Genomic DNA, 16,597 nt, shown 5'->3' on the forward strand with positions numbered 1-16,597 from the left:
TTGGAATTCTCTCCGTCTCTCTCTCTGCTCCTCCCTGCCTTCTCAAAATAATTGGGTCAGCTTTAGCTCAAGTGGTTACTTCGTGTGTGGTTGTCAAAATAAATAAATAAAGTTAAGAGAATACAATTTTTAAATCAAATGTATTAAAGCCATAACTGCAACAATATGTTATTGGATACGCAATATAACATATGCAAACTATAATATCAATAACCTAAATGTGAGGGAAAGTAAAACTGTAAAGTTAAAAATGCTATCAATATTAATTTGTTATCAGTTCAAAATAGGGTGTTACACGCACATGGTAGAATACGATTTGGCCATAAGGAAAGAATAAAATCTTACCATTTGCAACCAGATGGATGGCCCTAGAGGCCATTATGCTAAGTGAAATAAATTAGACAAATAAGGACAAATACCACATGGTATCCCTTGTATGTAGAATCTAAAATATGTATGTATTTTATATAGCAAATATATATTTTTAATATTGAAATAAATATAACTGAAACTAAGCTCATACATACAGAGAACAGATGGGTGGTTGCCAGAGGTGGGGGATTAGAGGTGGGAGAAATGGGTATTGTTTTTAGTTTAAATAAATTGAAAAATAATGTTTAAAAAATAGGGTGTTACACATTTAAACTGATAAGCACATGGTAACCACAAGGAGAAAATTTGTAGTGAATTTCCTAAAGAATATGATTACAATAGTATAATGTAGTCTTTAATCCATGTTGAGTTAATTTTTGTGAGTGGTATAAGGTAGAGGTCTAATTTCATTGTTCTGTACTTGTTTACCCAGTTTTCCCAACACCATTTGTAGAAGAGACTATCCTTTACCAATTGGGTGCTCTTGGCTCCCTTGTCTAATATTAGTTGACTGTACATGTGGGGGGTTTAAATCTGAGCTCTCTGTTCTGTTCCATTGGTCTATGTGTCTGCATGTGTACTAGTACTATGCTATTTTTATTAATTTATTATTTTTTTTTATTTTTATAGCTTCATACCACAGTTAGAATGAGGAAGTATGATGCTTCCAGCTTTGTTCTTTTTCCTCACAATGACTTGGATATTTGGTGTCTTTGTGGTTCATACACATTTAAATGGAGACCAGGGTTGAAAAACCCCTGGAGCAGATAAAACCATTTAAGCCACATAAGCAAAACTCAATCTAGCCTATTTCATGAACATAGCAAATCTTAAGTTATTTCTTTAAATGCCTTTGATAATCATAAATGAAATTTATCATCTTTCCAAAATAGTGTAATATAATCACTTGTACCCAATCGCCTGCCATCAGGAAACTCCCCTGGTAATATTCAATCACTGTAAAGGTTAAACAAGTTTCTCCTTTTCACTTTATAAGCCACCCTGTAAGGTCATGCTTCTGAACTTCAGACTACTTCCAGATCTATCCACGATCTCCAAAGTTCTAGGGGAAGGTATCAGATTATCCAAGGATCTCTCCTGGGATGCCTCCCCCTAGTGGCTATTCTGACGTAAGTCTACCCATTTCTGCCGAACAGGTAGCATTTTGTGGTTAGGTATTGTTCCTGAGTTTGTGTTCAGATATGACTGCAGAGTGGTTTTGTTTTTGTCTTAATCCACCCATGGCAGTGAGTAGTTTTCTCTGATTTGGTGTCCTGTGAAACTTTATATTAAAGAGGAGAACACCAGTGCCTACCCGGGAGTCCCAGGCCAGCTCCTGGCAACACTAAGGCATAGTACAGAGCACCACCTCACACTTTGTAATTTAAATTTAAAAAATGTTTATTTATTTTTTTTTGAGAGAGAGAGAGAAACAGAGCGGAAGTGGGGAGGTGCAGAGAGAGAGGGAGACAGAATCTGAAACAGGCTCCAAGCTCTGAGCTGTCCGCACAGATCCTGATGCGGGGCTCGAACTCACGAACCACGCCCTCTCTTTGATTTTGGAATTGCTTTTACCTCTCTCAGGTAGTATATTCTCAGCCATAGCTGTCAAATGGTAAGCCTATGTACAAATATGAGGAGGAATTCATTTTGAATTGAAATAGCACAAATATCACCCTGTGGTCAGACTATGGAATAAAGTAACACCTTTTCACTCTGCCTTGAACATTGAGGGCTTTAACTCTAAGAAAGGGCTGCAGCATATCAAGTGGGGGTGCTTCTTGCAGGTCAGGACCTCTCTACCACCTGCATTCTACTGGAGCTGCTCAGAAGTTCAGGCTCACTTTTTGAGGTAAGGTGGGGCAGCAACTTTTGTTAGTGGCCCTAAACCTGCTCCTCCAGAGGGAACGTTCAAAAAGTCAGGTAAGAGTCAGATGTCAAAGGTCTCAATGCCTAGGGAAGCCAGGCCCTCAGGTTATCAGGGGACCCTTGCTTCCTCCTTACACTCTCCACACTGCCACCCTCAGCCATCAGGGTGGTACTACAAGTCAAGCAGAAAAATAAACAAACAAAAAACAGGCACCTAAATGCCTCCCCGCCCCTTTGATATTTCTCTGTAATTATACTAAGAAAGACAGGCAGCATTTTGCAAAGAAACATAAAGGCAAACTTTTTTTTTTTGGAAACGAAGAGATGTTACTGTAAATAATATTCATTTTGGAGAGAAAAATGCAATAGAAGCCGTGAGCAGAAATCTCAAGGCTCCTAGACCTGGACCCCCGTGGACAATGCTGCGGTGAGAGCAGAGCTCTCACTGCTCTCCAGGTGGGAGGAGAAAGCCCCCTGCAGCATCCGGGGTCTGCCAAAGGTCCAACCTGCCAGGGTATCGCTGGGCACTGGTCTGCACATTTTGCCCAAGGGCCAGGCCGAGGAAAGCAGTGTGTGGGGGCGATCTGTCCCTCAGCTCTGAGACCCACAAAAAACGTGAAGGCATCATAATGGTACTGGAACCGAGGAAGCCCAGCTACACTGGGCTAGTAAGAGCCTTAGGGCAAAGTGCAGATTCCACCTCCCAGCGTGTGGCTGGCAAGACCCAGTGGGCTTGGAGGAAAGGTACTGTTGTGACCAAGAAGCCAGTCCCAGGAATGAGCAGTGCTCACACCCAGAACACTGGGCAAGGCAGCATGATGGTGCTGCTCCAGAGAAAAGGCCAACTGGGTGCCAAGAGGCCCAGTGACAGGAAAAATGGTGACCCCGCGCCACTAGGGAAAGTGCTAAAAAACACTGGCACTGTGCAGACGCAGGGCTGCCCTTAGGAACCAGCTGACACAACCAGAAGGTGCCCTGGGACAGAGATGCCACCGAAGGAAGCACCAACCATCCCAGAGAGCTTGAAAACCAGGGCTCTGGCTTGAGGGAGGAAGCCTCCTGAGCTGCTGGCGAAAGTGCTGCAGGAAACTCGGGCCTGTAGGGGAGGAGCACAGGGACTCTCCGGGTCTTTCTCGAGGAGGAAGGAGACCCAGCAGGGCGCTCCAGCTGCGCAGCCAACCCGGGTTAGAGCGCAGAGGAGTGAAAACTGAAATGCTCAGGCCCATCAAAAAGTGAAATAAGAAGAGGTAAAATAATAAATGAAACAAACATGTATTCACACAAGAAACCGCTATCCCCAGTATATCTGACAGTGTCTCTGGGGCTAACAAACATCAACAAACCCAAGTCCCAGTTGCACAAAACTGGACTGGAGGAGGAGTTTCCCCGGTGAACATGGACTTCTAGGAAGACAGGAAACACAAACGTTAAGTCCTATGTTTTTTAGACCTGGCGAGGAGGAAGATACTGTTTTCACCAGCAAACAACGACTTCCCCGGGTTAGCGAGCAAACAAAGTTGAGTCCTGTTTTTCAAGAATTTGCTAGGATGAAGAAATTGTTTACAATAGTATATATTAACCTGAAAAAAGGAAGTGAAGAAACAGAGTTGCTGGCATTCCTCATCAGGGTCCATCTCTCCTGCAGATGCCTCTGGGTTCTTCTGTGTCCCTGGCCAAAGGCTCACAGTGGCTCTTGGCTCCAGGGTGCTCTGGGCTCTGGGCAAGACTTTGTTTTCCGGGTAGACCCAGCGAAGCCGCCAACAAGGACTGGAAAGCAGTTCTGAAACCAAACCACCACCATGGCCTGAGGACTCACCCAGCACAGGATAGAAAGGGAGTGGGCAAAGCCCAGAATCTTCTGCATACAGCAAAGATGGGGCCTGGGACTCTGGCATCACTGCTGTGAAATCCTAACCCCTTTCACACATCCAGAAAAACGCCGCTCTATCGCATGGGTCTCTGACCTGGATGATTGAAGATTTGCACAGATGAAGCTGGCATCGCCCTCAGCTGTACGGCAGCCTGGGTACTTATGCTGTCTCCGGGTGTGGGCGGAGGCAAGGCAGAAGTCTGGAGAAAGTCACGCGACTGAGTGGTAACAAATCAGTGGAGACTACAGGAAAAAGGAGAACCTGGCAGAGAACGCATAAACCAAAGCAACAGGCCCATTACTAAAACCAACCAACAGGCGCAAAGCAAACGGACAGGCAGAAAACAAACCGAAAGGAGGAAAACAAACCGAAATGAAACCGAAACAAAAGCAAACCATACAGAAACTAACCCAACAAATAAAACATTCGATATTATGGGCAAGAAGAGGATGCCTTTGGAGCGCAATTTCTACACCGGCTGGCCTCACATGTCCATGCCCAACAAAGGTCAGGCCAGCCCAGGGGAACCAGCTGTGCTGGGGTTGAGAAGGAGATGGCACAGAGAACCCTGGGGTCCTGAGTGGGAGAAACTATGTACTAGGAACGGTGCCCAGACCAAGAACTGTTCTTGGCGCTCCAGGCCATAAAGCAGGCAGTGTGTGCCTCCCGTCTGGCAGAAGGACTGGTGCAGCCTGCAGGAAACAGGGAGACCCAGCATCTGCGGGGCTGAGACTGAGCTTGCTCTCAGTAGGTGAAGGCAAGTCAGAGAGCATGCAGCTGAGTGGTGAAACACGCAAGGAAGTAAGTAGGATACATAACAAAGTTAAATTCAGGAAATAACAAATAAAATGATCATAAACTGCCTAAATCTAAATAGAAATCAAAACACATGGATCCTGACCCTTGTGAACACAAAAGGAAACCAAAACACATCGATTTCCAAGGAAAATACACTGCAGGAGAATAGAAGACTAAGGGAGCAACTGCATTCATAGAACCCCTCCCCCTCAGAGAAAGAAAGAAATTGCAAACATGCTAAATGCTGCTTTCCCAGATGTTCCCATCAGCGTAATCGTGTGTTCCATAAACACAAACCCAGAGGAAGCAGGAGTAAGAAATAGCTGTCACTGCTAAGCAAATATTTATTAACCCTAAAAAAAAATCTCATTAGCCAGTCTGCAGGGACTCCACGGGATTTAAAGAGAAGGGGCCGACTTCAGTTGCAAATACAGCATTGTTGCAATTAAGAAATTGACTTCTAGGGGCGCCTGGGTGGCGCAGTCGGTTAAGCGTCCGACTTCAGCCAGGTCACGATCTCGCAGTCCGTGAGTTCGAGCCCCGCATCGGGCTCTGGGCTGATGGCTCAGAGCCTGGAGCCTGTTTCCGATTCTGTGTCTCCCTCTCTCTCTGCCCCTTCCCCGTTCATGCTCTGTCTCTCTCTGTCCCAAAAAGAAAAAAATAAAAAACGTTGAGAAAAAAAAAAAAAAGAAATTGACTTCTACAGTGTCCTTAAAGTAAACCATAGCTAAATCAGAATTTCCTTGAACTCTCTGCAAACAAGAAATCTTTTCAGCTGGTGGACACTGACCTCTAGGGGACTTCATGATAAAAACCAATTAAGTTTGAACTTCCTATTTGCAAAAACATACTTTGGAAGGACTAGGAAATTGACAAAATGAACAGCTAAGGCAGACTGTCTCTTGCACAACCAAACCTGCCTACAGTGAAGAAATCGTTTTCAGCAGTATATACTGATTTTCACAGATTTCCTATTAACAAATGATTGGCAGACCTTGTGTTTCCAACCCCTAACTTCCAATTTTAAGAAACTGCTTTTGTCTCTATACACACCGACTTTCACAGCATAATAAACAGGAACACAGCTAAATCTTGATTTACAGAAGTTGCTAGGATGAAGAAATTATTTTCCCCAATTTATATCAACACTGAGAGGACTTAGTAAATGGGGGGAGGGTACTTCCGGTGTGGAATCTAGCATTGCTGTGATTAAAAAATTGCTTTGCCAGTACACATCGGCTTCTAAGGGTTTAATGATGCAAACATAGTTAAAGTAGAACACCCCAGAACTGACTCCAAGTCAGAAATCTCTTTAGCAAATATACACCCACTTCTAGGAGACTAATAATCAAAAACAGTTAAGTCTGAATTTCCTAAAACTTCCACAAATGAGAAATTTTTGTATTCTGTTGATCAATATCAACTTCTCCCAGATTTAGTAATAAAAAGCATAGCTAAGGTGGACTTCCTATTGCAAACAAAACAAAACAAAACAAAAAAGCAACTAACATTATAAGCACAAAGAAGAAATTGGTTTTGCCAATCTATTCCTACTTCTGTGGGACCTAATAACAAACATAAGTATGACAGGTCATGGCATTTCCAAACCACAACTTGCTACTATTAAGAAATGGCAGGCTGGGGTGCCTGGGTGGCTCAGTCAGTTAAGGTCTGACTTTGGCTCAGGTCATGATCTTGCAGTTTGTGAGTTTGAGCCCCTCGTCAGGATCTGTGCTGACAGCTCAGAGCCTGGAGCCTGCTTCAGATTCTGTGTCTCCCTCTCTATCTGCCCCTCCCCCATTCATGCTCTCTCCCACGTGCTCTCTCTCTCTCAAAAATAAACGTTAAATAAATTATTAAAGAAAAAAAAAGAAATGGCAGGCCTGATGAACAGGTACAGATTCCTTGCAAATCTGGACACATTCGGTCTGACATTGAGCTCACCTGATCTCAGATATACCAGAGACATGGGTTTATTCAGACTTATTACAACTGGAAATCTTAGGCTGAACTGAAGCACCCACCTCATCTTACCCTGGTAAGTCGCTAAACCGGGAACCGGTCAGACATAGAAATCTGCAAGGCAGGATTAAATATTCATTTGCCAGAATCAACATGGACTTCCTTTGACTAAGAAGTTCCAGGCCTGGCTAAACCCTTGATTCGCCTAAAGCGGGATCTGCACCGCGGAGAAATCTCGTTGGCCGCTGTTCTCGGACTCGGCCAAGATTGGAAATCGCAGGCGCGACTACAGGGACCTGCTACAACAAGGAAATCCCACGCCCCGCTAATTCCAGGTGTGCTAGAAGGAAGAAATGCATGATGACGGTGAAACCTGGAGGGTTGGAGACCGAGACCCGACCAGCACAGGCAGTGATTGTTCCAGTGTCCGGATGGAGGCGTTCTGACGTCGCTGTCCTCTCTGCGAAAGAGCGAGCGCGGGCGCATCTCCACTAGCAAAGGGCCAAAGAGCAGCGGCGGTCTGGACGCTAGCCGCCGAGCAGCCACCAAGACACAGAATGAATGCTCCGGGGAACTAGGGAAACTGCACCTGTCAAATGGCCAGATCGGGACAATTCAGATCGGGACAATTAGAGAAATGCAAACTGGGGGAGACGAGCGGTGCTGCCTACGACAAACACCCGCACCGCGAAGTCACGTAATAGGGGCCGTCACTGAGAAACAGTGCAGGCCGGGTCGTGGGCGGTGCTGCCACAGAGCCTGTGCACAATCCGGGCTGTGACAGACAAACCGCCGGCTCCGAGCTACTGGCCAAAGTGGCAAGGGGACGGCCGGGAAGGGCGACCACCGGAAGGCCGGCCCAGGCCTTCCTGGGCAGAGGAAGGGACGGCACCCAACGACCCTGAACTTTGGGCGGAGTTCAAGTGGTGGCGCGAAATCCCAGAGTTATCTGGTGGGCGCTGCTTGCGAAAGTGGTGATGAGAAACAGGCTGCTGCGTACCGGCGCGGAGCTGCCCCCCCCCCCCCCCAGGAACACCTGGCTGGGTCCATGCACAGGTGCTGCCCCTTGACCCACCCCCACCCCGGTTTCCCGGCTGCTGCCAGTGGGGCCGGGAACGGAACACCCCGCAAAGCGAAAGGATGGGCGACACCGGCGAAACACACCCAGCTCCGCGCCAAGCAGAGCCGCCTCCACCAGGAAAGCGCCAGCCCGGCTCTGCCAGAAACTGTGACCGCACATCATGGGCCATGCACCTAGTGGAGGGGAGGCCTGCCAACGCCGGGCGCCGGACGATGCTGGAAGGAGCAAGAGCCAGCAGAGAGCACTGATTGGTGAATGCAGGGGCCAGAGAGCTGGTCTCAGGGAAGGGAGCTGTGCCTCCCCCATTCCACCGCTAGGCTCTGAGCTCCCACGGGAAGCGAAAAGTAATCCAGGGCTAAAATTTACTGAAGAGTATCTCAATCATGTATACCTGAACAGGTATGTTTTTGTATACAAAAACGTCAAAGTTTGTTCCATATTTCTTAGACTTTAAGACATAATTCATACAAGCACATATTTTTCTTTATGCTAGTTAATTACAGGTGTTTGTTTGTTTGTTTGTTTGTTAAACATCACACTTATCCTGCCTGTGTGGCTCAGAGCATTGAGTGCCTGACTCTAGGTTTTGGCTCATGTCTTGGTCCCAGGGTGTGGGGATCAAGCCTTCCTGGGGCTCCGGGCTGGGCGGGGAGCCTGCTTAAGATCCTCTCTCTTACACCCTCTGCCCTCCTCCTCCTTCTCTCTCTCTCAAAGAATATCACATATGCATATTGTCAACTGAAAGAAAGCCAATATCAATCTTGGCTAGCAAATGCTTTATTCATTGTCTCACTGAGGACTATAGCCCAGGAAGCAGATATTCAGATTGCTCTGAAGAACTGTTCCGAGGCTTGTTAGCTACAATACATTTGATGTACAAAGTGGATAAAGGGGTTAGTACTTGCAAGCAGTTTTCCAAATATTTGCACATCACAAAGTATAATTTGTTCGGTTGTAAAAATTAAAGTTTACTGATTTCCACATAGACACGTGAAAGACCTGTAGATCATTTTAATACATTATGTGTCTTTCATCTCTGATTTTTCAAAAAGATTGATTGCATACCTCCACTAAACTGTCTTTCCAGTTTTTTCTGTTTTTGTTTTTTCTTTTTCTTCCCCCTGCCCACACCACCCTGCCCCAGTTCTTCCTGTTTCTGAGATCTCCTTGAGGTTGCTTGAAATGGCCCACTGAGGGCTAACATCAGTTCTCTACTGCAGTTTAGTGCATGATAATATATATCCCTGCATAGTTTTGCATAACTATACAGATATACATAAACACACAATTGCAAAAATTATAGCAATCATTTAAAAATCTTAGCCATGTGTCAGGTACAATAACTCAAAAGAATAGTTGGGTCTAAACTGGTTTTGGCAGGTGGTATAAGTTAAGGTTACCTGCTTGGATGGGTACAGCTTTTCAGTAAAGCCTTTAATTTACTACTATAAGATTTTTTTGTTTTTGTTTTTTAAATTTATTTTGGAGAGCACGCAAGCAGGTGGGGGCAGAGAGAGGGGGAGAGGATCAGAAGCCTGCTCTGCACTGCACTGAGAGCAGCGAGCCCAATGTGGGGTTTGAACTCAGGAACCCTGAGATCATAACCTGAACAGAAGTCCAACCTATTCAGCCACCCAGGTGCCCTTAGCATAAGAATTTTTTTAGAGAACCTATTTTTGGAGTCATTTTGCTTTTTTAGAAACTTCTACATCCTAATAAAAGAATGCATTCCGTTGTTTTAGAGAGGTTTGGGATTCTCTTTTTTTAAGGGCGTCCTCCCTGAAATAGGCTTTCTTATGTAAGTTAAAGCTTCCCTAAAGTGGCCACTGCAAACTGTTTACCAGTTTTCCAAAAAGGAACAAGATCCAGCTCCCAGTTTGGGACCAGGTGGAACCCATCTCTGCCTTTAGATTACCGAAGACAAAAAATCTGCCCGGAACTCACTAATTTACCACTGCCCCCAAACCCGAGAAGCATGGGTATTCTGGCCTTACAGACAAGAGTGTGACTTACCAAAAAGCTTTAATGAAATTGCTCAATTAATTGGAAAAGTCAACATAAAGGGAGTGGAGCTTGGATTTGGGAGACAGTACCTGGAACTCCATGATCAGCAAGAAAGCAGTGACCGCAGGGGACTCCGTGGGTGCAGCACTCGTTACTCACTGTATTCAGGGTTCTTCAGGGGTCTTTTTCAAGTCCCACTTCTGATGCTAGTCACTGTACAAAAAATTATACATAAAATCAATATAAGTACTTCTGTGAGTGAGAAGCAAACTGTTCACAAAGAGGGAAAACTGAAATGCAAAAGTGGTCTGAACTTAGGGGCCTTGATGTTATAGGGCGGCTTATAAAATGAAAGAGAGGAATCTGACCTTTACAATGATTGGTTATCACAATTGTGGTTTCCAGATGGCTGGCGATTGGTTAAGTGATTTTTATACATCTTGGGAAGGTATGTATCATCTATGAAAACCAGAGGCATTTACAAGAAATAACCTACCTTGGGGCGCCTGGGTGGCGCAGTCGGTTAAGCGTCCGACTTCAGCCAGGTCATGATCTCACGGTTCGTGAGTTCGAGCCCCGCGTCAGGCTCTGGGCTGATGGCTCAGAGCCTGGAGCCTGTTTCTGATTCTGTGTCTCCCTCTCTCTCTGCCCCTCCCCTGTTCATGCTCTGTCTCTCTCTGTCCCCAAAATAAATAAATGTTGAAAAAAAAAAAAAAAGAAATAACCTACCTTCGGGCGCCTGGGTGGCTCAGTCGGTTGGGCAACCGACTTCAGCTCAGGTCATGATCTTGGGGTCCGTGAGTTCGAGCCCCGCGTCGGGCTCTGTCCTGACAGCTCAGAGCCTGGAGCCTGTTTTGGATTCTGTGTCTCCCTCTCTCTCTGACCTTCCCCCATTCATGCTCTGTCTCTCTGTCTCTAAAATGAATAAACGTAAAAAAAAATTAAAAAAAAAAAAAGAAATAACCTACCTTTCACTTATGTTCATGGTATCAGTTGACTTACATTGTTTATGTGACTAACCTTATGTCTGCTTGGAAGATTTTTGAGACTAGTCTCTATTTTATTATATTTTAGCACCTAAAAGGAAACAGGAGTCCTGACATCCAAGAGTTGGATGGTGCTTTGTACTGTGACTTACTATTTCCATGAGCTAGCCTGGCACTCACAGGTAGGCATTGATGTTCTTCAGTTGAATATAAACAGTTTCATACGACAACACCATCACATGTGGCCACCCAGTGCCAATATATGGATCAGGACAAAAAACAAGACCACCCTATAATCGTATCTGATCAGAAGCAAAATCATGAACTTTTTCCTAACCACAAAAATAAGCAAACACACCTGTCCTCGATGATATTAGTGGATTGCTGCTTCTTTACCAATTTTAGCTGTCCTCTCTGTCCGGACTTCCATCCTTCCAGAGAGATTTATTAAGATAGTGAATCATAGAATTACCCCTGTCTGCTCACAGTATGTAATGCAGAGCAAAAGCTGCTTGCTGAGATCCTCCACAGGGTCAGCAAACAAGCCCACTCACATCCTGTAAGTCTCACCCTTCCTCTTGAGATGCCTCATGGTTCCTCCCAGGCATAAGTTGATCTTGTACGAAGAGTAATAAACTTATTCAACTGCAAGTGTATTCCTGGTGGTCTTTGCTCAGAGCACATTGACACACCTAAGAAATGAAAGAAATCAATAGGTACTAAGGACATTAGTGGTTCTTTAAGTACTGTGATCTTTCCGATTGGCCTTTATTTCAAATGAATGCCTGTAAGAAAGGTAAGGCACAAAGCTGAAGTGGAAGAATTGCTAGGAATTTATTTTCATCTTTTCCCTGAGATTTAAGAGTAAGACGCATTTCACGGGCTGCATCGGTCTTCCCAAATTCCTATGTTGAAGGCCTGTTGCCCATACCTCAGAATGTGAGTGTATTTGGATATGAAAATCATTAAGTGGTGATTAAGTTAAAATGAGTCCATTAGGGTGGGCCCTACTCCAATCAGACTGCTGTCCTACAGGGAGAGGAAATGTGGTCAAACACAAAGACAGCAGGCATGGGGACACCCAGAGGAAAGAGTGCACGAGGACCATGCAGAAGGTAGCCATCTGCCAGCCAAGGAGAGAGGTCTCAGGAGAAAACACCTGCAGATACTTTGATCTTGGATTTCTACTCTCCATAACTGTGAGATCATAAACTTCTGTTGTTTAAGTCACCTCCTCTGTGGTGTTGTGTTATAGCAGCCCCAGCAAAGGGTACCAACTTCATCACTGGGGGGAATGACGTGAGGTGAGGGGATGCCAAATATTCCCGTATGGACTTAAAACTGAAGTCTGACAGAGTATGCAGTATAGGTCTGCATTCCCTTATTAGCTCTTGACAATCCCGCATTTTTTAAAGCTTCTGGTTTTTCTTTTGTTCTTTGGGGAGTATACACAATGTATTTAGACTCTTTGGTAAAGAAATCCTGGCCTGATTTGTGATGAGGGTATTATGGTGTTTATCAATTTTTAAAATTGCTTGATATTCCCCACTCTATATTATCGCCGTTCTCAACATGTTGGAATACTTTTGTAGGAGAGAGTTCTAGAAGATTTAATTCATAAGACTCTTCATGTTACTTGACTAACATAATGTTGATTGGCATTTCTATGTTGTTCTTCAAAATGTTGTACTAAAGTAAACAATCACTTGCTCAACATGACAGATGAGTCTCTCCACTCCCAAGTGCCCTCCTTGCTGCCTGCCTTTCGCCTGGCTGTGCCACAGTGCTCCCTGGTGCCTCAAAATATAATTTATCAGATCTACCACCATATCTGTGGTTATCACTGTGGATTTTAATATGGGTTTGAATCATATGATCTACCGGAACCTCAAATGTACACACATAATGATAATATACACGTGATAATGGTGTATTGGATCCAGTGCCTGGGAAAATTAGCCATTATGCTGGCAATGTGCTGAGCCTAACACTTGAAACACAGCTGAGTTCTCTAATGGATCAAATTCCTTAGAACTACCCAGAATGGTCTCTCGTGCAGTCCTTCCACTTCTCCATCCACGCACTACTTTAAACTATTCAATTAGAAAGCATCATATTCCTGTCAATTTTCACTCTTAGCCATTTCAAATTCCATTTTGGTCCAAACTAGGTCAGCCATACTTCAGTGTGCCTGAGATAGTCCCGGTTTCTTGTCCTGGTAAAATCATTAATATTCCCCCTCTCCCTTGATTCTCAAGTGTCCTGGTCTGGATGACACATTATATGCTTTTCCTGGCTTTTGCACTCCTACCTTTCCTTGTCTCTTTAAAAATTTCATAGCAAACATTATCTTTAACAAGTTACTGTTCCCTCTGCTCAAGTTCCTGACATAGTTAAGTCCTAGGAGAGTTTACATCCCATGGAATTAATTTTTCTTATTATGACAGAAGCTCTCAAAATGAAATCAATGTGTAACAGACACTATAGATTCGAGAAACATCCCCACAGAATTAACAGGAAGTAACTCAAAATACCGTGATCCTTTTCCTCTACAGACGATATACATAAACTCAACAAATTGAAGAGTCACAGAGGGAATTCCTAGGAGTAGAAAAATTTGTGGCATTCACATCAATATCCCATCCAACAGGTAACCAAGATGTATCTCTCAGAAGGCAAATGATGTTGTATAGTCCTAGGAATAATGTTCAGAACACTTAGGAAGCACTTGTAAGAAAGTAAGACATTTTGCTGCTTGACTGGATGCTGCCTGATTGGCAGAAAAGGACAGAATTACCTCAGAATGGCCACTGTTGTGAGGCACTTTCAGAGAGACTGTAGACCTCTTGCCTGCTCTTTGCCCAGATAAGCAAAGACTAAAAGGTCAAGGCTAAAAGATGGCTAAAACAAACTGTCAACAGGGCTGACAGTGCAGCACTGTGGTCAAAGTAAATTTCCACCACAGAAGGAGCTTCCCTCTCACACTGTGTCTGATGTAGAGAAAGAATAAAGAAGGTTAGCCGTAGGTGGTGAATTTCAAAGAAAGTTTTTCTTTAAAGGTGTTCTGTTTAAGACCAAACCCTCTTTGTTTTACATCTCCTTTCCCCAACTTAAAGGAAAAATATACCCCCTGTCCTTTATCAAGAATTTCTCCTTAACTATGCATTTATTCCCCTTGGGACATAAACACACATGTATGGAACACATTTTTTAAAAATCTAGAAAATCCTCAATTTTCTTCAGCTACTTTATTTCTCCATTTCACCGCAAAAGCACTTAAGAATTTGAAGATGAAAATAGGAAGAGAATGGGTTATACTTAAGATAGAAATCCATTAGTCTCTACTAATTTTAAAATAGGCAAGAATGAAGGATTCTTTCTTACGGCAGAATTCCAGTAGACAAATGTGCAGAGAGTGTTAGCACTGGAAAATCATTTGCAACTAATATATTAAAAGTTTACTTGGGCAGCAGTTGCCAATGGATGCTTAATATGCAAAGGGGACTTTAATGAGATGCAGAATATTTGCATTATCTCAACTTCTCTTCCTTTAGATTGCTTATTAGCTGTGGGGTGGGGGCGTCACATACGACCTACTGGCATTATCAAAGTTAATATCACCAGTGGGGAGCGTGACATTATATACTTCCAAGGGCGCTGCCTTGAAATTACACAACATCACTTATGCAGCATCCCAGCCAGAGGCACATAATCTCAATCAAATCATGAGGAAACATCAAACAAACCCAAATTGAGGACTGTTCAGTAGAATGATTGGTCCCTATTGTTTAAAATGTCAAGGCCGGAGAGAGTGAGGAACTCTTCCATCTTAAGCAAGACTGAAGAGGCAGGGTAACTAAATTTAATATTTGATTCTGGACCGGATCATGAACTGGAGGAGTGAAAGTGCTGTTAACATGAGTAGGGAAATTGGCCAAGTGTAACTATGGAGTTTAGATTCCATAGAAGTATAGTGTACAGGTTAAATGTCCTCAGTCCAATAACTGTACTGTGCTTAATTAGGTAAGAGCCTTAGGTGAGGATACACACTGAAATGTTTAGCTATAGGTGGAGATAATATATGCAATCTAGTTTCAAGTTGTGTGGATGTGTGTCTGAGAGACTGAGAAAGAGACAGAGATAGAGAGAGACGAAACGTGGCATCCTGAACCTTGAGCCATATGGGTAAAAGGTCTGCTGGATTTCTATAGGCTATTCCTGCATCTTTCCTGTGAAGTTCAACTTATTTCCAGGTGAAAACCACTTATTTATTTATTTATTTATTTATTTATTTATTTATTTATTTATTTATTTTAGAGAAAGAGAGTTCAAGTTGGGGAGGGGGGAGAGAGGGAGGGAGAGAGAGAGAGAGAGAGAGAGAGAGAGAGAGAGAGAGAGAGAATCTTAAGCAGGCTGCACACTCAGGGCAGAGCCTCATGCGGGGCCTTGATCCCACCACCTGGGATCATGACCGGAGCCAAAATTAAGAGTCCCATACTCAACCCAGGAAGCCACCCAGGCCCCCCTCCCCCCCAAGTGAAAATCTTTACAAAGTCACCCTAAGGGCACACATTCACCGTCTCCATCTTTCCCTTCCCAGCCTCTCCTAACCTCTACAAGAACACTGTTATTTCCACAACGGGACTCTTATCCTCGCCATCCTCATAGTCCTTGGCTGCCACGATGTCCCAGTCTCCTTGTTTCTATTGTACTTCAGGAGACGCTCCTTCTCAGCTGGGTCGGTGGGCGTCTCTTCCGTGCCCGGCCTCTGCAATGCCTCCAGGACTAAATATTTTGGTTTCCTAAAGATCTTGGAGTGATTGTGCAGTTGGAAAAGAGGCCTGTAGGCATCAACGTTGCCACAAAACAAATGCACACTCCACAGGGATAACTGAGAAGCGTTTAACGGAGTGACTCCCCGCAAAGGGCGGGTGGGGGCAGGTTAAAGGAAACGGACAGGGAAGCACTCCAGTCCAGGGCTGGCACCAGAAGGAAACAGTCGCCCCCTAGGTCACGGGAGAAAGGAGAACGAGTGGTGTGGTACCAAGGAAGTGCCGGAAGAGATGGCCACCTCACAACAGTTTTGGCCTTGGGTTAAGTAACTTACCCCCCCTGAGGCGTAGCTGGGAGAAGCCAGGGGAAGAAGCCACCCACCTCTTGCTTCCACAGGGAACGCCCAGACCCGCTGCTCACGCACGCGGTCTGCGAGGTGGAGAAAAGGGCTCACCGGTGCCACGGAAGGAGACGGAAGGGCGGCTGTGATGCCGTCCAAGAGCAGGGACTGTGACCTTATAGGGCCTTAAAAAACAAAAAACAACGAAAAAACAAACCCAAACCACACAACCACCTCCCCAGCCCCCGCCCCCCGCCCCCCCAGACTCCCAAAGTCTGGGGAAGGCGAAGGGGGCGGGACGGGTCCGGGATCGCATGCTGGGCGCCCCACTCGGGTACTTTGGGGGGGCGCAAAGGGCGCGCAAGCTGGGCAATTTCGCCCGAATCAGATCACCTGTTTTTTGTTTTTTTTTTTCTTTTTTTTTTCTCCCTGTTAAAATTCTAGACCATCATGGGGTCATTTATGGTTCCCACCCCTGCCAGATCCCTCTCCAGCCCTGCTGGGCGCTGCGCCTCAGCCCAGTCCCGCCGTCGCTTTTCCC

The 16,597-nt window shown here is 44.8% G+C and overlaps 1 long non-coding RNA gene across 1 annotated transcript; it reads left to right on the forward strand.

Moving 5' to 3' along the window:
* Positions 1–7,870: 7,870 nt before the first annotated feature.
* On the forward strand, positions 7,871–15,624 carry LOC125172314 (uncharacterized). Its single transcript, XR_007154680.1, has 4 exons — positions 7,871–8,352; positions 11,032–11,125; positions 13,499–13,593; positions 15,544–15,624. It is a non-coding gene; the product is annotated as an uncharacterized LOC125172314 (long non-coding RNA).
* The last annotated feature ends 973 nt before the right edge of the window (positions 15,625–16,597 follow it).

This window comes from Prionailurus viverrinus, chromosome A1 (genome assembly GCF_022837055.1).
Source record: "Prionailurus viverrinus isolate Anna chromosome A1, UM_Priviv_1.0, whole genome shotgun sequence".
NCBI lineage: Eukaryota > Metazoa > Chordata > Mammalia > Carnivora > Felidae > Prionailurus > Prionailurus viverrinus.